General features: G+C 39.6%; 1 protein-coding gene across 1 annotated transcript in view; it reads right to left on the bottom strand.

The window, feature by feature from the left end:
* The window catches only part of SH3KBP1 (SH3-domain kinase binding protein 1), a 445,368-nt gene that overhangs the window by 234,483 nt on the left and 189,076 nt on the right, over nucleotides 1–21,809 (bottom strand). The gene's annotated exons all lie outside the window — the stretch shown is intronic.

Genomic DNA, 21,809 nt, shown 5'->3' with positions numbered 1-21,809 from the left:
GGGGAGGAATGATATATATTGCAATAAAACAGATGAGGGAGAGAACTGTTTAAAAGGGACATATGAATGAGTATTCTTGTCATTACAGAAGTCCAGAGTGAAAGCTGCATAGTGGAGTGGACTTGGGGGCAGGGATTGCATAACAATAAAAGAGTTTTTCTTTCTTTTCAAGGAGAAGAGTGAATTGGGTGGGGAAGGAGGGTGGGTAGGGAGAAAAGTACAATGAACAGAAACCCTAAGTCTCTATAAACTTTCATTAATTTTTAAAAAAGAAAAAGAAAGGGAGTCAGGAGGAAAAGGTATGGAATGAAGTAAAGATGGAGGGAGAGAAGCAGAGTCTTAAACATTAACGCAAACTGCACATGACTTCAAAGACAAGGGAAGAACCAAAAAGCCAAGGCCTGGATGGAAAGTGGAGAGTATGTTTCATATGTATTTGTATGAACTTTACTCATTGCTATTGTGCAGACCATCTCAGAGCTGGCCCTCCAGCAGGTTTGAAGGGACTGTATATTGCATGGAAGGAGACTGCCAATTCTTTTCCTGTGGAGCAGGTGGAGAATTTGAACTTCCTGCATTTGGGTTGACAGCACAACTCCTTCCTCAGTAGGCCACCAGAGCTCTTGCAAGACATAGGTACAGAATTTTGACTCCTGACTCATCATGGATTGTCTACCCATCGCCCACACAGTGTTGTAAGGTGTGCCTTATCAGTAATTTGGCTAATTTTTCTCTCTGTACATAATTTCAAGGGTCTACTTTTTATCACAACAATTCAGTCAAATCTAAATGACAAAGAAAGCTAATTTCATAAGGGGAAACCACCCCCAAACTACTCCTACTGATACTATCAGATTGTTTTAAAGCTTTTAAAAAGTCAACTATTAGGGACTGCAAAGTATTATGCTAAGCGAACTAACTCAGTCTCTTAAGGACAAATACTGTATAAGACTATTATTATAGAAATAGATAACTAGTAAAATGTGTATGAGGATCTAAGGGGGGTAGTGGGGAGCAGAGGGGTGAGTATGGGCAGGGATCATACAGTTTGATGGGGTGGCTTGAGGGGGTAGGGGGAATCTGGTGTGAGGGGCAATACATACAAACTTTGCATATAAACAAGGATAAAATTTTAAAACATGAATTGCAAGAAATTAAAATAATTTAAAAAACCAAAGTCAACTATTAACACGTTGCCACAAATGACCGCAAATGTGTTTCTAAGCACGGTCATCAATTTAAAAAGTATGTGGCAACATGTTAAACAACTGGTATCATTTTCCCCCTAAACAACATTTAAAAAAAATATTAACAGCATGCTTGTGTGCATTTGTTTTAACCGCAAAATAGCATCACCTGGGAAAAGATTAAGTTATTAAATAAAGGGGAAACTCAATGGCAGAGTGCTCTAGAAATACTATTCTTTTGCAAAGGGTGACGATATGAAGACCACATTCTTGTCAGCCTCAGAGGGCAGGGTGGGGGCATACACGGCTCTACCTGGGATTGAACACACGGAGCACAAGGAGTGCTCACCTCTCTACTCTAGAATCATCGATCATGTTCAACAAGTAGAGTTGTTGCTGGCCATCAAGTCGATTATGACTTATAGAAACCCTATGAGCCCTGAGCCTTGCCCTAACCTGAGCCAACATTACTGCCTGACACACCTGGCACTATTGCCACAGTCACTGTGTCAATCCATCTCATTCAGGTCTGCCTCGCTTAGTGAGCAACTGTGATGACCATGGCCTGGAGCAAGCGCACCGTAGTCTCTAGACCAACATTGTTGTTCCTTAGCACTCTGGAGAGGTCTGACTCTCAGAACTTCCTCAAAACAACTCATCTCTTGATTTCCTTGCTGCTGAAATAAAGGTGGTTAAAACAAAGTAAGAAACCATTGTGGTCAAGTCAATTCCTAGTCACAGCAAACCCACGTGACCGAGTACAATTGCCCCACAGTTTCCAAGACTATTTATCTCAATGGGAGCCGACTGCCACATCTTTCTCCTGGGAAGCAGCTAGTAGGTTTGCACTGCCAACTTTTCTATTAGCAGCCAATGTCTTAACCATCGCACCACTAAGACTGCTCTGCAAGTAGCTGAATAGGAGACTTACCTGATATTGGAATCTTAAACACAGTACTAATTACTGATCATTTATAATCCTGGGTAGTGCAATAACCAAAACCGACATCTAATCACATAACAGAAACATTGCTTTCTCCCAGGCTCTGGAAAAAACAGTGGTGACTAATTAAACATCTACTGCTGCTTCATCACACAGAAGTCTGATCAATAAGAAGGGAAAAGAAAAGTCCTGGTCCCTTATACTACAAACAAAAAAAACCAAAATAATATCTACTTTCAACTAGAAAATCCTGAGGTAGGTTGTAAAGTCAAATACAGATTAAAATGTCGACATTAAACCCTAACTATCCCTTGTAGATGCATGCTCTTCCATCTCATGTTATACAAGGAAATTTTAGGGCCTCCACTCAAATGCAGTTATAAATGAACTCTAATCTCTCTAACTCAAGTTAGTGGAAATCTCCTCTTTTAGAGCCACAGTTAGTCTTCTCATTGTCTACAGGCCACCCATTAGCCGGCCAAGTTAAGGTTAGTATTTATTTATTCTCACCTTCTACTTCCAAAACCAGACACTTACTAAGTCTTCTTTCTCTCTCAGCTCTCAAAAGTCAAGGCAATTTCTCTGGATCACAGAATTGCAGTTGTTCTCCTTAAATATACAATAAGCCTGTTTTATGGTAGTTTTCCTTTTAGTAACTTGTTTTTTAAAGGGTTGGTATTGCTATAGCTGGGTCATATGGAATCTCTACGTTCAGCTTTCTGAGGAAACGCCAAATTGCCTTCCAGAGTGCTTGTACCATTTTACAATTCCACCAACAATATATAATAGTTCCAATCTCTCCGCATCCTCTCCAACATTTATTAACTGCTGTCCTGTTAAATGTTGCCACTGCTACTGGAGAGAGATGGTATCTCATTGTGGTTTTTATTTGCATCTCTCTGATTGCCAGTGATTTGGAGCATTTCTTCATGTGTCTGTTGACCATCCAAATATCTTCCTCTGTGAAAATCCTTTCCCTATATTATGCCCATTTGGTAATTGTGTTATCAGTCCTTTTCTTGCGGAGGCCCTTGAATATACCCCAAGGAAAAGAAAACTGAGAAGCAAATTGAGACTTGTAAACTGATGTTCATAGCAGTATTATTCACCATCGAAAGAACATAGAAGCAGTCCAAATGTCCAACCAAAAGCAAGGGGATTGAGAAAACTGGTACATTCTCATGAGGCAATATTCTGCAACACTCAGGAACCAAGATTTTGCAAAATACTATATAGTATGGGAGAGGTTAGAGAGCATTATGTTGAGTGAACTCAGGTGCATAAGAAAAAATACTGTGTGAACTTTGAGAAATGACGATAGTTATAGAAAGGCTTTAGGTCTTTTGTTCATAGGGTCGCTATGAGTTGTGTTTGACTCAATGGCAATCAACAACAACAAAAACAGGGTCATTACTGTAAAAACAGAAGGGTAATGCAACAATGAATGAATGGAAATCCAACTTTTCTGCAAACTTTCGTTAAAATAATAATTTTTAATAAATAACCCAAAACAGAGAGGGATAACCAGTGAGATGTGTATGGATATACAAAAAGAGAAGGGGAGGAGGCTGGAGAGGAGGAGGCTGGAGAGGGGGCGGCTGGAGGTGGGAAATCACAGGCTCGGTGAGTTCGGCAGGTGGAAGGAGGGAGAAAGAAAAACAGTGCATATAAATGAAACACAAATAAACAAAAAGAAGAGTTGTCACTGGTTGCAACCAAGTCAATTCCAACTCATAGTGACCCCAGGAGACAGAGTCAAATTTTCTAGTTGGGTCTTCTAGGCTGTAATCTTTATGGGCGCAATCACCAGGTCTTTCTCAAGGTCTGAACCACCAACCCTTCAGTTAGCAGCTAAGTGCTTTATCACTGTGCCACTACAGCTCCTTTGAAAGGGTTAGAGCACGTGAACATAAGAACATAGAGTTCAACAATTAAAATTGGCTCCAAGAGGATAAGATGTAGCTTCTTCCTTCAAGGAGCTTACCATCTAGTATAGACAAAAAAAACCCCAAGCACACCCCCAAATGGCCCAAAGAAGAATAAAAAGGTGCATTACCAGAACAAAATAAGCCCCACGTATCCCAAAGAATCTTAGGAGCAGTCATTCACGAAGGTTTCCCGATGCCATTACTCACACAATTGAATTCATTTTAGTGTGTGACAGAGGCAACAAAAGCGCTCCTATCTCTGTCTTTCACTGGGGCCTTGGGTAGGTCATTTTTCTTCTTCCTACCTCAGTTTCCCATATTTTAAATAGATTATTTTAAGTAGATTGCTAATGTTGCTTCCTTTACCAAGCCCTGTGGAGTTTATTCTAAGGAGTGAATGAGTCTTTTGGTCTCTTTCTCTCTACAAACTCAAAAGCACTCTCTGAGCTAAAAAATTTGTTTATAAAATGTCATTTGCTCTAAATGCAGTATTTTGTACTTACTACCCACCCACTTTCTGGAAGAAAGTGACTGATCAATACTAACAATTCTCCTAATACAAAAGTGACATTTTCTTGAGTTAACAAGAGTGCTCAACAAAGGGTTGTTATATAGCAAATACTCAAAGCTAAACTCTGATCCGTATCATTAACAAGAAAAAAAAATAAGGGAGGACAAGATTTTGACAAAAGTCAATGATAACCACAATTTATCCTGGAGATGCATTTATAAGAAGCAAGCAAGACTTTACAGCTGTAACTAAGACTTGTCTAAATAGAGTGGCACACTACGTCACCAGATGACTAGAATTAGCTGTAGCTTGTTTGGCTTTAAAATCAACACTTTTGGCACCAGCAATTGCACTGAGAAAATCTGCTGTCAGGGCCCTCTCAAGAGGACTGAGAGGCAACAATGTCTAGAGACCATGCATTAGGTGTGCCTAATCCAGGCCATGGTCTTTACAATTACTTGCTATGCATCAGCGAGCTGGACAGTGACTAAGGATAATGGAAGAAGAATTGAGGCCTTTGAGTTGTGGTGTTCAGTAAGAGTCCTGAACATACCATGGACCACCAAGAAAGCAAAGAGGTCTGTCTTGGAGAAGGTGAAACCAAGTTTCTCCTTGGATACTAGGATTTTAAAAAATTATTATTTGTGTGTGTGTGTGTGTGTGTGTGTGTACCGTCAAATCAGATCTGACTGGTACAGGAGAAGATTACTCCTCCTTCTCCAGCACAGCATCTGGTGGATTTGAACCATGTACCCCTGGGATTGCAGTGTAGCTTCTTTGCCTCTAGGCCACCAGAACTCCCTGAGACTAGGATTTTGAAGCGCCTTCTCACATACCTTGGGCACGTGGTCAGGAGGGACTGGTCCTTGAAGGACATCATGCTTGGAAGAGTAGAGGGACAGCACAGGAAAGGAAGACCCCAGATGAGATGGACTGATACAGTAACTGGGGACAGCACTGGCTTCAGAGCTATTGGACATACGGTTGCTGTGAGTCACAGGTGATACGACGGCACATGTATGTTTTAATTTGGCTACATACAAGCAAGAACTACCACACATCACACAACAGTACACAGATGTACTACCATTGTACTACTATCACTGTGATGTTTGGTGAGGATAACTGAAAGAAAAGTTGCTCACTAAAAGATCTATATGAATATGAAGATGGTTTGTATAGCAAATATAAACCTTTTAAACAAACAAAAAATTCTTGGAAAAGTGTAAATTCTTCCAAAACTGACATAATTTTAAGGCAACTGAAATCTGAATCCTGATGAGATTTTTATGTAATTTTTAAATTTTATTCAGATTTATTTACAAAGTTTGATAAGATCTTTAAACTTGATAACATTCTAATAGAAATATGAGAAAGTAGACTTAAAAAAAAAATTGCATGGTAAATTGTTGTTGCTGATGGCCATCAAGTTGAGCATGACTCATCGCAACCCTATGAACAAAAGACCTGTAGCCTTCTGCCAAAGGAAAAACCAAACCCATTGCTGTTAAATCATCAGAAGTCATGGCACCAGGCTGTAAACCTTGACGGGAAGAGGGAATGTCTTGGCTTTCTCCACAGAGGCTCTGGTGGGTGGATCTTAACGACCAACCTTTTGGTTGGCATCCCAATACATAATGGACAATGCCACCAAAAGCTTTCCATGTCACTGTTAAGTGCCAGCTTCAACTCCAGCCACCTTACTAACAACGAATCAGAACCTGATTCTACTCTGCACCATCCTCACAGTCTCCTGCCTCTTTTCTAAGTGTAATAAGCTGAAATTTGCTCTTGAAAAAGTTAGAAAGCTAGAAGTCCCAATTTAGGTGTCTGCTCTAAAGTGTGTTTTCTCTATTGGCCCTGAAGGAAGATTCCTGTCTCATTTCAACATCAGTGGACTCAACATTCCTTAGTAATCTCTGTGTGTCTTGGAATAAATTTTTCCCAGGGTTGAGGAGGTTCTCCATGTAGAGACCAGACTGCCAAAGGACAAGCTCTCCCATTGGGATAGATTAGATAGATAGATAGATAGATAGATAGATAGATAGATAGATGATAGATAGATAGATGGATAGATAGATAGATGATAGAAAGAAAGACAGATGATAGATGATAGATACACAAACATAGATAGATAGATGATAGATAGATAGATAGATAGATATACGCACACATATGTTATAGTTATTATAGTTATTTTTATTAGTTCTAGTTATTGTTATTAGTTCTAGTTCTAGTTATTGTTATGTGCTGTCAAGTCACCTGTGACTCAGAGCGACACTATCTATGTACAGCAGCTCTGAAGCCTGTCCTGTCCTGAGCCAGTCCACTGACTCTGATACACCTACCCCCATCGCCCCAGTCACTGAGTCAATCCATCTCATCCAGGATCGTCTTCTCTTGTACTGTCCTTCCACCCTTTCTGAGCATGCTGTCTTTCTCCAAGGACCAATCTCTCCTGGCCACGTGCCCAAAGTATGTGAGATGGAGTTTCAAAATCCTAGCAAGAGAAAAGGGGGGGGAGGGAGCTGGGGGAGAGGGAGGACGGGTGAGCACGTGTCTCTCTTTTTCTGCTAGCTTCTTTTTTTATCTGTTTTGTTGCGAGGTGTCATCGAGTTGACTACAACTCATACCAACCCTGCGATCAACAGAGCCCTTCAACACCCTCCAAGTGTCTGCCAGAATTAAGCAGTCACTAAATTCACCTTGGTGAGGGTCTCTCTCTTGCTGATCTTCTACTTTTCCAGGCATGTCTTTTTCCAAGGACTCCTGATAACATATCCAAAGTATGTAAGAAAAAGTGTCCCCATTTTTGTCTCTGGAGAGCACTCGGGTTGCACTTCCTCCAAGACAGATCTATTTGTTCTTTGTCTAGCCCCTAGGATAGTCAATATCTTTGCCAACACTACAATTCAACATCACAAAGGCATCAGTTCTTGTTTAGCCTTCCTTATTCACTGTCAACTTCTTATTTACAAGAATATGAAGCAACCGAAAACAGTATGGCTTGGGTCACGAACACTTTGGTCTTTAAAGTGGCATCCTTACTCGTTAGCACTGTGAAGATTTCCCCCAGTGCAACATGTCTTTTTCTTTCTTTTTTAACTCCTGCACTAGTCAGTTTTATTGACAATGGGATAGTCAGCATTTCAATCCCTCCTTGGTTTCTGTGATTTTTTGTTTGTTTGTTTTTTTATTGTATTATTTTTACGTGTACCATCAAATCAGATCTGACTGATACAGGAGGAGATTGCCCCCTCCTTCTCCAACAGAGTATCTGGGGGATTTGAACCGTACATCCCTCCTTAGTGCCATGTAACCCCAATTACAATACAAACCAAGCACAAGGCCTGGGTTGAGGTCTATATGGGGTATTTCACGGTCTCCTCTTTCTATACAGTCAGTGCAAGAATACAGCCTGTGGTGAGCAGAAGGAGGCCGTCTTTTTCTTTCTTCGCTGCTGCTAACACAGGATTGATTGTGAATCCAAACAAAACTAAGCATTTAACTTCAACTTTTCCTTCATCTATCATGATTCTGCCTATTGTTCCAGGAATGAAGGTTTCTGTTTCCTTGAAGCTGAGGTGTAATCCACATTGAAAGCTATAGTTTTTTATTTCCTTCAGTAAATCTTTCAAGTCCTTTACGCATTCTGCAAGCAAGGTTGTGGCATCTACATAATGTAGGTTTTCTTCCTCAAATCCTGATGGTATAGTTTTCTTCTTCACATATTCCAGCTTCTCCAACAATCTCCTCAGAATACAGACTGAAACAGGTATGGAGAAAGGTTGCAATCCTGATGCACACCTTTTCTGTATCATCTCCTTGAGAACTACTGCTTCTTGGTCTATGCACAGGTTTTGCATGAGCATAATTAAGAGTTGGGAAATTCCCATTCTTCTCAATGCTATCCATAATTTTTTTTTTGCTATCCATAATTTATTATAGTCCACACAAACGAATGCCTTGGTATAGTCTACAAAACACAAGAAAGCACCTTTCTGGTAGTTTATGCTTCCAGCAAAGATCCATTTGACATCAGCAATTCATCAAAATTCTTGCTAAGGCCTCTTCTGAATCCAGGCTGAATTTCTGGTCACTTCCTATTCATGTACTCTCCTAGCCATTATTTCATAATCTTCAGCAAGATTTTACTTGCATGTAATATGAATGATATTCTTGTTTGATAATTTCCACACTCTGTCAGATCATCCTTCTCGGGAATGGGAATAATGGATATCTGCCATTCATTTGGAAGCTGTCTATCAAAATGTTTGGCACAGATGGGTGAGCACATCCAGGGTTGTATCTGTTTACTGAAACTCTCATTTGGTATTCCAAAAATTCTTGGGGCCTTATTTTTTGGTAAAGCCTTCACTGTACCCTTGGACTTTTTCTTTCAGTGCTCTTGGTTCTTGATCATATGCTACTTCCTGGAATGGTTCTGTGTAAGCCAATTCTTTCTGGTATAGTAACTGTGTATTCTTTCTACCTTTTTTTGATGCTTTTAGCATCATTCAATATTTTGACCATAGAGGAGAAAAGCTTGCCATCCTATATACAAAAAAGTGTTATAAAGTCACATCACACCAGATGCTCTGCCAGAGAAGGAGGCGCAATATCCTCCCGTACCTGTCAGATCTGATTTGACGGTACACGCACACAAAATAAAAAAAAAAAAATAAAAAAAAATAAAAAAAAAGTCACATCAATTGACAGTATTAATACAAAAACAGCAAGGCAGACTAGTTGGGCAGAACCAAGACCAGAAAATGCTATTCTAAAATATGCAACATATGACAAATGAGGTAGCAACAAAATAGTAAAGAAGGGCTAGGTTATTCACAAAATTGTTCTAGAAAATGGCTTTTTCAAAATAAAAATCAATTGGATTCTAAGCTAATACATCAAAATCCCACATAGATTTTAAACTTAAAGAAGTAAAACAACCAATATAAAGGAAAAATCAAAGTGAAAATTTATTCACATAAACCACTAAAAACCCATCAATATACTACTGAACATAAAAATGCACTAATTCTTAAAAACGTCCATCTGAATCTATCACAATAAACTGTTCAGTGAACAAACCTGGGGGGGGGGATGTCACAAATGACAAAGGAACAATATTCAAATGAACACTCATCAGAAAGGAGAAAACAGAAAGATTTCAATAGAAAGAACAAAGAATAAGAACAAACGACAGAAAGGAAAATGATCAAGCACTTTAGCCATCAAAGAAATTCAAGCTTTAAAAAAAACTAAGCCCTCTCTCAGCTCTGGTGGTACCCCAATTTGATGTGAGCCCTTCAGGAAATCAATTTGGTAAAATGAATCAAAGGCCCATAAAATATATATAAGCTTTGGTCTGCAAATTTCACATCTAAGAATCATTCCTAAAGAAATCATCAGAGCTGCAGATAAAGATTTATGATCAAAAAATAGCCATTGAAGAGTTACTGGAGAAAATGGAAGAACAAATGGGTTCTTTCCTTGCAGCAAAGACTCTCTGTGAAGCACAGAATTCAGAATATAAGCAGTTTTGTTCCTGATTTATAGGGTATCTAATTTTTCCCCCCTCAAGAAGTGATCAATAGATTATCACAGCCAGTTTCTACCCTTCTCAAATTGATTATCTAATATTTAGGTCATTCCTAGTAAAACAGTGCCTTCTTGATCCCTCAGACTCACTATCTCCTAGGTAACTGATTGAATGAAGAAAAATATAAAGCTTCGCAGAGAAAATATATAATTTTAAAAACTTGAATAAATGGAATGACACATCTTGTCCCTCAGCTGGAGTGGTATAAAAGGGAAAGAGGCAAACAGCCAAACACAGCCTGACCTTACCTTTTAACATCAATTTGTGTCACAATCTTTTTTAAACAGCTTTGTTGTTACCTAACTTACATAACAGAAACTCACTCACTTTAAGTGCATGATTAAGATGCTTTCTACATTTTTTTACAGAACTGTATAAGCATCACCACTACCTAATTTCAGAGCATTTCAGAGCATTTCCATCACTTAAAAAAAGAAAGCAGCTTCATGTCCCTTATTAGCAGTTCTTATCATTCTCATAGCTGCTCCTGGCAAGTACTAATCTACTTTCTAGAATTTAACTTCTCTGCACATTTTATGTCAGTGGAATCATTCCCTCTGTGGGCTTTTGTGGCTGGCTTCCTTCATGCAGAATAATCTTTCCAAGATTCAACCATGCTGTGCCACGTATCAGTTCATCCTTTTTTTACTGTTAAGTAATAATTCATCATGTGAATTAACTATCTTTTGTTTACGTACTTAATAGTCGATGGACACTGAGGCTGTCTCCACTTCTGATGGTTTTTTTTTATTTTTTTAATTTTATTTTTTATTATTTCTGTGTGTGTGTGTACTGTCAAATCGGATCTGACTGGTACAGGAGGAGATTGTTCCTCCTTCTCCAGCAGAGCACCTGGTGGATTTGAACCGCGCACCTCTGGGATTGCAGTGCAGCTTCTTGCCACTAAGCCACCAGAGCTCGCCGATGGTTATTTTTTTTTTTTTTGCCGATGGTTATTTTTAATAAATAATGCTCACAGTGATTCACAACACTAGTGCTACAGAACAGAACAGCTGCCTCTACAGGTTTCCAAAGCTATAAATCATTTACAAAAGGAGATTGCCACATCTTTCTCCCGCTGAACAGCTGGTAGGTTCAAGCTGCTGACCTTTTTGATTAAACCAAAGTGCTTAACCACTGTCCCACCATGAGTTAAAAATAATTTACTGGCTGTGAGTTTTCCTAACTTATGAATAATGCTCCTCTAAACACACCTGGTTTTTTGTGAACTTACTATTTCTCCTGGATATGTAGCTAATAGTGGCATGCTGGGTCACATGGGAACTCAGCACCTAACCTTTAGAGGACCTTCTAGATAGTTTTCCATTTTACATCCCTATCAGGGAACGATGAATTGTTCAGAGTTTTCTTTTATCATCTCTTTAACTCAAATCATCTCCCCTTTTCTTCTTGGTCGGTGGAGCTAAAATATGTCAACTTTGCTGACCATTCCAAAGAGGGAAATTTTGTTTTTCTTCTCCTTTGTTCTTTTGCTGTCTCCTTTCTTTCTACTCTAATTTTTACTTCCTTTGTATTTGCTTTTATTTTAATTTGGCTCTTCCGTTTCTACTTTCTTAAGGTAGATTTTACTGATTTGAGAACATTTAATGTCGGCATTTTGTGAATAATGGCATTACTCAATTGTCATCAATGTTAGAAAACTAAATGGATAAGTGATTGGATGAAAATCAATAAAAAATTACTATAGGCATTTAGTTTTAAATTTCCTTCCAAGCACTGTTTCAGTTGCATGTAATACTTTGTGTTCCATTTTTGTTCAGTTCAAATTTTTTTACAATTTCCTTTATGATTTTTGTCTTTGATCTAGTGGTTCTAAGTGTGCACTTTAATTTCCATGTACTAAATTTCCTCTATTACAGACTTTTTACTTAATTCCACTGTGGTGGAAGAATATACTTCATACAATTTCAACTCTTTTACATTTACTGAGGTATTTTTATGGTCCACTCTATAGAAGGGGCGCTCTGGCGGCCTGGTCTGTGGGAGCTGTGTTGCTAACCCAAAGGTCGTCACTGGTAGTTTGAATTCATCAGCAGCTCCTCCTGTTCCATGTCCAGCCCTGGAAATGCACAGGATGAAGAGCTAGGAGTCAGTTCCAAGCAGACAGCAAAGAGTTGAATTGATTGAGTAGAATGTTTTGTGTGCATTGGAGTAAAATGGGGACTGTGCCGCAGTTAGGGGGAATGCGTTCCAGATACCTGCTGGGTCTAGTTGATTGAATGTAATACTCATATTTTCCACCACCTTGATGATCTTAGCCATTATCAGTATTCACGCTGCAACCATTATTATTAAATTCTCTTTCACCTTTCGTATCTGTTTTTGCTTCATGTATCTAAACTCTATTGTTAGATGCATATCTAACAGTAAGTTGTAATAACTTCCAGGTCCTAACTCTTTTATCATTATAAAATATTCTTCGTTGTCATTGGTAAATTTTTTTTAATCTTCAAGTCTATTTTGTCTGACACTACTATCAAACAATATTTTTTTATATTCATTGTTGCTGTCGTTAGGTGCTGTCGAAGCAGCCATGACTCAGAGACCCTAAGAAGAACACATCTGAACCTTGTCCTATCACCATGCTTGACTCTAACACACGCTGCTTGCACTTCCTCTGAGACAGAGTTAGTCATTCTTCTGGTGGCCCATGGCATGGTCGAGCTTCTCTGCCACAACTCCCACGCACTGATTCTTCTCAGCCATCCTTATCACCTGTCCAACTTCAGATGCAGACAGTGACTCAGATCAGGCACGTTTGTCTTTAAACTGACATCCTTCCTCCTCAGCTCTTTAAAGACGTGCTTTCCTGCAGACTTGCCTAATACAATACCTATTCAATTTCTAGTCTGCTGCTACTATAGGAGAGGATGGTGGTTTCAAGTAAAAGGAAGTACTTCATATTGCCATGTTCTGACTCTCTTCTGATTGCTCTTTGCATAGTATCTTTTTCAACCCTTTTACTTTTAACTTTATTTTTATCTTTTAATCTCAAGCGTCTCTCTTGTAGATGATATATAGTCAGATCTGGGGTTTCTCCCCCCCCAATCTAGTCTAACAACCTCTGCTTTCTTAGCAGACTGTTCAATCAAATAATATTTAATATTATCAATATGGTTTCATTTCCACCTACTATATTTTGCTGGTATTTTCTATATAACATGTTATTTGTGCTTCTTTTTTCCTATAATTGCGTTTAAAATAAAGTGAGAACAAGACATACATAACTATAGATTAAATGGGGAATGGAAAGAAGGAAAGGGGAGAACTGAGAAACAAAGAGAGTGGGTGGAAGGAACGCTAAGGGTGTTCTTAGACATTGTGATAAATTAATTGTATCAATCAATGGAAATTCATGCCTACGAGTGATTGTCTCAAAGAACCAATGTGATTTGTAAACCCTCAAATAAAATAGATTTAAAAAGAAATCAAGTGGGAGAATAAAGAACCATGCCAATGTGTGGATAGGTAGCACTTCAGTATTTCTATGCATGTCTATTTTTGGCCATGAAAATTAGGTATTTTAAATACAACAACCCTAGATTCCGACTCCCCCATCCCCACCATGGGCTTGCTTTTGCTGTTGTATTATTGTTTTTTGTTCAGGGGTTTGCCTGGCCCAGGTCTATATAGTCTCTCCACATCTTCCCTCTCCCTCGGTGGGAGACACTGTAATGTATACATCCTGCTGTCACTACTCTGTCCACGGACCTTTCTGCTAACACGAGTTTCACAGATGTCACCTCTGGGTCAGTGTTCTTTAATGTTTACCTAGTTAACTAGACAGTGGATGTGTACTTAAGCCCTTTCAATCAGTAAGACTTCTTCTACCATTTGTCCTCAGGTCTGCAGCTGGTGACTGCTTTCATAATTCAAGGGGTTTACAAATGTGTTCTGTATTCAGCCAAGGATCAATAAAGACCCGCTCCTGGTACTTACTCCTCAGCGGGCAGAGCCTAGAATAAGCGCACACTGCTAATCTTCAAGACTTCGCTCATCCTCCCCTCACAGAACCTCTGCACCTGGAGCTGGAGCCAAAGTGGGGAAGAAGGAGGTATGGACGTTGCTAATCTTCACCCAAAATCTTCCTACAGAGTAAAAATCAGAACAAGCTTTGCCAAATCTACTCAAAATCTATCTTCGAGAATTTGGAGTAGATAAGGGCCAGTGGTCTTGATTACAAGCTGGGAGGAATGGCCTGGACCACGTGGAATAGATCTTTTGTAAGGAGCTTGAAGAGGGTGAGGTTCAAACACCATAATGGCCCATTACTCTTATCAAGACTCACAGACTGAATAGATTTTTCTTGGAAAAAAAAAGTTTCTCAATTTGCTGTACACCCTTTGGTAAATTTCCTGAGACTTTAAATGTTTGTCTTGCATGATCTTGATTTGTTTAAGAGCTATTCCTCAGGAGAGGATTTTCTGAGCTTGAGTTGCTCACACAGAAATTTCAGGAATCCTTATCTGGTAATCTTTTTCATAATTTCAGATCCCCTTCCCTTTTCAATTCTGAACAATTCAGTTCAGAACCAAACAAAAAAAAATAACAATTATGTGCAATGGCAAAAGTTTAGCATTTAATGTTAGTCATCTACCAGTATCTCAAATATGTCTTCTTCTCTAATGTGCTATCAAAGTAGTGGTAGAAAGGGAGGTGAAGAGGTAAAATCCTCGGGGGACACTGGATCATTTTCCTAAGACATAAAAGGAACAACATATCTTATGTAAAGTAAATGATTACATTTTAATTGGGTTTTTAAAATATATTCCTTTTAAGGGAGCTCTGTTGGCCTAGTGGCAAAAAGCTGCACTGCAATCCCAGAGGCATGTGGTTCAAATCCACCAGATGCTCTGCTGGAGAAGGAGGAACAATCTCCTCCTGTACCAGTCTGATCTGATTTGATGGCACACACACAAATAATAGTAATAGTAAAAAAAATATTACTTTTAAAGTGCACTGCAAATATTATCTTCCATTTAAAATCTAAGCTTCTAAAGTAAATGCTACAAGCACTGGGTAATTCTTCTCAGAATGATTCCCCCTCCAGTAAACACATCCCCAATCTCAGCAGATCTGGTCTCCCCAGGACTGTCAAGTATCCTCTTTTCCTGCTTTAAGGGAAGCCCACCATTTGGGAGTTGGTCAATAGCCCATGCACATGAAGTCTTCTGTTTAGTGGAATATTATTCTGACCACCCAAAGCAACCACTGTCAAAGAGGTTCACAGCTGGAGACACATATGGTCTCAACATAGATACTTGTTAGCGAAACTATAAATGTCCTACAACAAGAAGTTCTATTTTGTTTTGCTTTACAACACAACAAATTCGTAGAAATAGGGTGAGAACTATGGCCATTACTTTGAGAGTCCTGGTGTTGGGCAGGGGACAAAGTCACTCTGCCACTAAGAAGTGCTTCTGCTTTATGTGTTACTGCTTAAATTTTGTAATAACACAGATATAATAATGCACATCTTCTGCTGTTAAAATCACTCTCTCACATGGCCTCAAACACCACCCTGCTCACAGTGGCGGATCAGTCAATATCTGATGACTTGCTCCTTACGGAAACATGTAAGCAGACTACTGCTATTTGCCATCAAGTTGATTCTGACCTATGGCGACCCTGTGTATACCGAGTTAAACTGTTTCACAGGGTTTCTGAGGCTGTGACCTTCCAAGAGTTATAATGAAGCATCTCTGTGTTAGGGTGACCCACCAAACTCTTGACTAGTTGTCAAATCCTTTTGAAGTTTACTACTTCTGATACTATTCTTATATTGAATAAGTAACTCTCTCCAACCTTACCTCATTCTATTGCAACCCTATACTAAAATAACCCCGAAAAACAACAAATGGACTATGCTCTATGCAAAGCTTCTGGAAATCCAAACATTTTCCCAAAGAAATAACATTGTAAGTAATGATTAGGTACCCAGACTAAACCACCGTGTAGGTAAAACAAGGCAAGACTGTCAACTAATAAAAACTGAAAAGTGATGAAACAAAATAAGAAACATTTTAATTTCTCAAAAACACTTCTGCTTTGTGGCACACCAAGCAAGGGACAGTGGGGAGACTCTTTGCCCCTGCAAAGACGAGCTACCTGTCGAGAATTTACAGACAATAATGAAGCTGACAGCTGGCTTTTAATTTTCACCATCTGCTGGCAATTGAGAAGAATGCCAGTAATGAAACATTGCTTCCATCAACCCTCTTGTGAGGAAAAATGTTCAACAAGAAAGGGCGAAGCAGTTAGAGGTACCTGGAGGATTAAGAAGGAGACACTGCCTTAACTATAAGAAATTCATTTTAGTGTGAGATTTTTATTGTACTCAAGTTGGCTCCAATTCAGTGACAATGCGGAAAGAGGGATACTTTACATCACACCTTAAATATTATGTTAAGATCTTTTTCTAATGCTTATCAAAAGATCCTTGTCAGTAGGAGAATTATCACTGATAAGGGTAAAGAGAGTCCAATCAGCAACTATTTAATAAGAAAAAAGTTAAGAAAGCTTGTGTATAATGTGGAAAAGCAGTGGTTCTGAGATGAAATTGCACAAAGTGTGAACACTGGCTCAGAGGAACTAAGGAGGAGGGGGGAAAAAGTTTCCTAGGTGAGCCACCAGGTGGAGCCACCATCACTGGAGCAGTCTCCGGGTAGACTTGGATGGAAATCCAACAGAGGAGTAGCAGACGTCTAAATCAATAATTGTTTCGTTGGCTATTCATTCATTACTCTAATGTTCAAGGCTTAGAACCAGGATACAATGTGTGAAAGAAAAGAAATATAATAGAAGAAAAATTCTAAAATCCAATTTTGGTTTTGGCCCACACATTAAGAAATCTAGAAAATATACAACAGCAACATCCCTCAGCATAGCTTCCTTTCACCTCTCTCACCTATATCCCTAGCTCCAATAGACTATAGTGCTCAGATAAGAAAATGAACAAGGACAGCATACCCTAAATAGCAGTTACTGATCCTGACATGGAATCCCAATAAAACTTGTCAGAAATGCAGAGAGAGAGATCAGTCACCTTAAATGGTCTCTTTGAGGAGGGTCCATTATCCCTTTACTTTCAGGCATTCAAAAATAAAGATCCATTGAGGATTACTTTACATACATATGTTGTTGTTGTTGTTGAGTATCATTGAGTATCACCGACTCATAGCTGATCCTCCAGGTTTTCAGAAGCAGTGAGACTCCTATTCCAGGATGAGTGTTGACACACACACACATCTCCACACACTCACACCCTCATTCATATTCTAACAGGCCAGCAAGGACATACCTCTTACATTATTCCAGGAAAGCAAGTAAATGCTAAATAAATGAAAGCCTAGGTGAGGGGGAGAGGTTTCTCTTTTAGAGAAACAAGGTGGGGGTGAATCACTTTCAGTAGAGTTGTTTAGGGACTGGACTGGCTAGTGCTGAAATTATGAGGAAAATAAATATCAACATTAGGTAAAATTCTTCAGAGAGTTACAGGCAGCAGACCAAGATGGAGAGCCCTTCTGTGGTGCAAATACCAGGTCCACATGAATGTTGAGGGGCGTGTATGCCTCACCCATCCACACGCAAAAGTAATCCTGAAGAACTTCTGCACTAACTTTTAAAGCAACAGTGTGTCACCAGAGGCAGAGAAGCTGTTTGGTCCCTCTGTTAAGGAAAAGTTTTGACTCAAACCTGTTCCAAGGACTGGAAACGATAGAAACAAACTCATAGCACAATGTTCTGTGATCAAATTAGTAAACTCATACCAACTCAGAGAGAAACCCACCCCTGTGTGAACTCAAATGGTCCTTCTCTCTCTCCTCTCTTGGGCAGTGCTAGGCTTGTTACAAACAAGCGCCCTTAAACCACTGGATCGGCATTAATCTCGGGAAGGGGCGGTCAAATGCAAATGCATAACAAATCTTAAATAAAGATGGTAAAAGCAATTTATCTTTTTGGAAGGCAGATGCCAAAGTAGCAGAGCGACTTAAAAAGATGATTAGAAACATATTTTATATCAGGAGAGCATAACAATAATAATAGCAAAGAATAATAAATGTGCAAAATACAGTAGAGACTTACCAAACACTAAATTCATGATAAACTGGAAATAGAAACAAGGACATATAAAGCCAACCAGAAATCGCGGAATGGCTTCACATTCAGAATGAACAGAAGTAAGAGACATTACCCCGGTCTGGCACTTTCTCAACATTTCCCAAGTGGCACAACAGACTGGAACTGCTTGTGGGCAGGGCTGGCAGGCGTTAGACTCGCCTTAATGCCTACTCCAGCACCAAGCACAGGCCCAGGCCCGCAGCAGGCACCCCGTGAGCATGTGCTGTTAATGTTCACTGGATCTCCCCCAAAATGAGGAAGAAACAGCGTCCAAATGCACACGTGGCAGGAGGGATGCAAAGAGAGGCAGAGTCACACTTTCCGCACATGGTCTGCTAATGATGCAGAAACTGGGAAATGGAGCCTGCAATCAAACCTGGTTCCCTCCACGGCCTGCAGGCTATCAATTACAGCCACTGGGAAACCCTCCGAGAGAGAAACCAAATCATTTTCTATTCCATTTTAATAAAAGCAGGGAAGAGTCCATATTCACATGGACTGAACCCATCTTGTTTGGTTTCAAAAATATTTCTAGGTAATTTGCTATTAACTGTTAGAACTTCCATTTTACTTTGCTCTTAAACCTGAGGCTTGAATGCTTTAAAGAAATTTTTCTACATACTAATGCTTTAATTTAGGAGAGTCCATCATTCTCCTATATGCGTTTAACAGTATAGGAGACAAAAGAAGAGATCTTTTTTAAAAGAAGGCATAGGACTCTCTTCTGTCTGGTACACAAGAACGGCATTTGGCTTCAAGAAGAGTTTTTAAATTGTCTGGCTCATCAGGATACTAGAGTCTGGGATAACTTTAGGATATACAATGTCTAAGCTGCAAATTTAAATTAAAAATGACTGCTTATTCCTTGGGAAAGCCCAATTTTAAACAGGAAGCTCCTTCAGTATAACTCAGGTAAAAGACTGAAAAAAGTGGTGAAGGGGGGGGAAGAGGCCCAATTGTGCCTATGAGTCTAAGGTAAATGCTGTCTGCCAGGCTGGCTCAGGGAACTGCTTCACTTTCAATTTCCATTTCATCTCCTTCTTCTCAAATGAAAAGTCTAGGGAGTCATTCAAGTACCTTCCTAAATCACCTCTGCAGAAAATTACAAAGGTTGAAGTTGAAAACTGAAACCAATAGGTCCCCAAACGAATATTTCCAGTGCCCTGGCCTTTTCTCAAGGCTATGAATAGCTTCCTTGAAGCCCAGCATATCTGCTGACCTTATGCAGGTGCATTAAGGTCACCTGGGGAGGGTGAACTCACCAACACTATGCGGGTTGACAGCCTCCTTTCACTCATCCTGCCAAGTGGGGCAGGGCCCCAAAAGCAAAAATCATCTGGAGCTGGACCTATGTCAAAATCAGGACCCAACAAGTAGTTCCATTTAGATTCCTAACAGAAATGTGTTTAAATCTCCCTTTAGTAAACCAATTATAAGCCTTTATCAAATGATAAGGTCCTGATAAAATAAAAAGTGCTGATATCTTTGACAAAATTTTTATAAAAATTTGTGCTGATTCTAATAAATTCCCAGGGTCCACAGCCGAATCAGATGGTCTCATATACTCTAAGAAAGATCTCAGTTAGCCAATCAAACAAGACATTAAAAAACTCTGCCAGAAACTTGCCTCCCTAACAACCATAAGCTATATTAAAAGCCAAAAACTTCAGAACAAAGCTCAGAGGCGACAAAGGGGAGGGGAGCCTTCCGAGTCTTTAACAATAACTCAGAAAACATTAAAAATGAGTTGGACGGAAGTGTTTACAAGGAACTGGTATCATCCCACAGATTTAGCCTCTGATCTTTGTTTTTTCCCTAGGGTTTTTTTTAAAGGGTATTTTTTTTTTTTCATTGATTGTGGGGTGGGAAAAAAATGTCGCTTTTGAGCTCAGCACAATGAACTATTTATCTGACCGGACAAGCCAATCAATCTCCCTGCTGTTTATCGTAAGGAGTTGTGGGAGACTGTTGGTCTTGACTGCTGGGGGAGGGCTGGAGGCAGCCCTGGTCCTCACACACAATGCCACATTTCAACTGGAAATTTATGTTTGGCCCAAGTGACCCAGGAGGTCAGCACAGAGCCTAGGACAGAATGAAGATGGTCTGTTACACATTGCAGACTTACAGAATGTCCCTGTGGGCTAAGGATTCAAAGCCAGAGGCCTATTCATTATAGAAAACACCTATAAAACAGTGATCGTAATCAGGTCATGCTGCCTAACTAAGGCAGATGCCCTTTCATTCTTTTTTTTAAAATTAAAATGAATATAAAATTCTGAAGGGGAATATAAAGGCCAGATATTATTTTAGCTGCAAAAGAAAACAATTATGGGGGGAAGGATTGTTTTTCTTTGCTTTTATGTCAAGTTCTCAGTTAGTTTTACCTGACTCATCTTTGCCCCTGGTCAGTGTGTATGGGACTCCTTCTTGGCCCAATACCCCAAGCAACTGGAGAGGCCAGGGAGGGAGAGCTGGTGACACTGAAAGATGCACTGAGCTTGGATCTCTATTCTGATAAGGGAGTTTGAAGCTTGTTTGCAAGAATGCAGGAGGCAACTTTTTCTCAAACAGTGCAGTTTTGTAGCAAACTACACTTAATTCTTAATGTGGGAAATCTCCTGCATTGATAGAAAGGGGTTTAGAAAGAAAGAAAATCCTATAGCAGCTAACAAACGTGGGCCTCTAGCCAATATTTCATCTGAATAATTCAAAAAAGGAAATGTAAACCAGGGCAGCTGGGGTGGGGGGAGGAACAGGACGGAAGATAGACACAAAGCTTGCGTCTCGAGCACTATGATCAATGGACAGTTTATTGAACAAATTCTTCTGCTGTCTAAATTTTATGAAAGATGAGCTGTTCTTTCCCATGGTTATGTAAACTTGCTGCTTCTTTTTCATTTTCTGAGAAAGCTTTGCTAGTAAGGCTCCCGCTTTTGCCTAACTCTGGCTTTCTCTTTGAAGCAGTCCAAAGCCCGTTAAAACACCTGCAGCTGCATGCTAACCTACTGCAGGCGTGTTCTCAGAGGGAAAGAATCAGGAAGAACTGAGAGGGATCCAGCACCCCTGAGGCGAGAGCCTAAAACTGTGGCGAGTCACCTCTGCCACTTGTCTTCTCATACCATCTTAATCACATCAATGATCACAAATCAAAGGTGGAGTAGAAAACAACTTCAGCAGGCTAGGATTTTAAAATTCACCTAAGGTTTCAAAACAGGGGAGGACGACCAGGCTTGTTAGAGATGTCCTGGTTAGAGGGTTATATTAGCTGGGTCTTCGTCATAAACTGACAAATCAGTGTCTGTGTTAAGGAACCCAGAGGTTAGAAAGAGAAATGGCCTCAAATTAAAGAGAGACAATTGTCAGATACACACAGCTATGCCAGGACATTCTGTACATGTACCTTTCATCCAGGAAAATACATGTGAAAGGATACAATCCTTTACAAATTTAGTCCATAGTCCCACTGTCAAGAGATGTCTGTTAACTTCCTTTAATA

The sequence above is a fragment of the Elephantulus edwardii genome, unplaced genomic scaffold (genome assembly GCF_000299155.1).
Source record: "Elephantulus edwardii isolate Elephantulus edwardi_28Jun2011 unplaced genomic scaffold, EleEdw1.0 scaffold00131, whole genome shotgun sequence".
Classification (NCBI taxonomy): Eukaryota; Metazoa; Chordata; class Mammalia; order Macroscelidea; family Macroscelididae; genus Elephantulus; species Elephantulus edwardii.
Note: the sequence above shows the minus strand (reverse complement) of the source record. Positions and strands in the feature narration are given on the sequence as shown.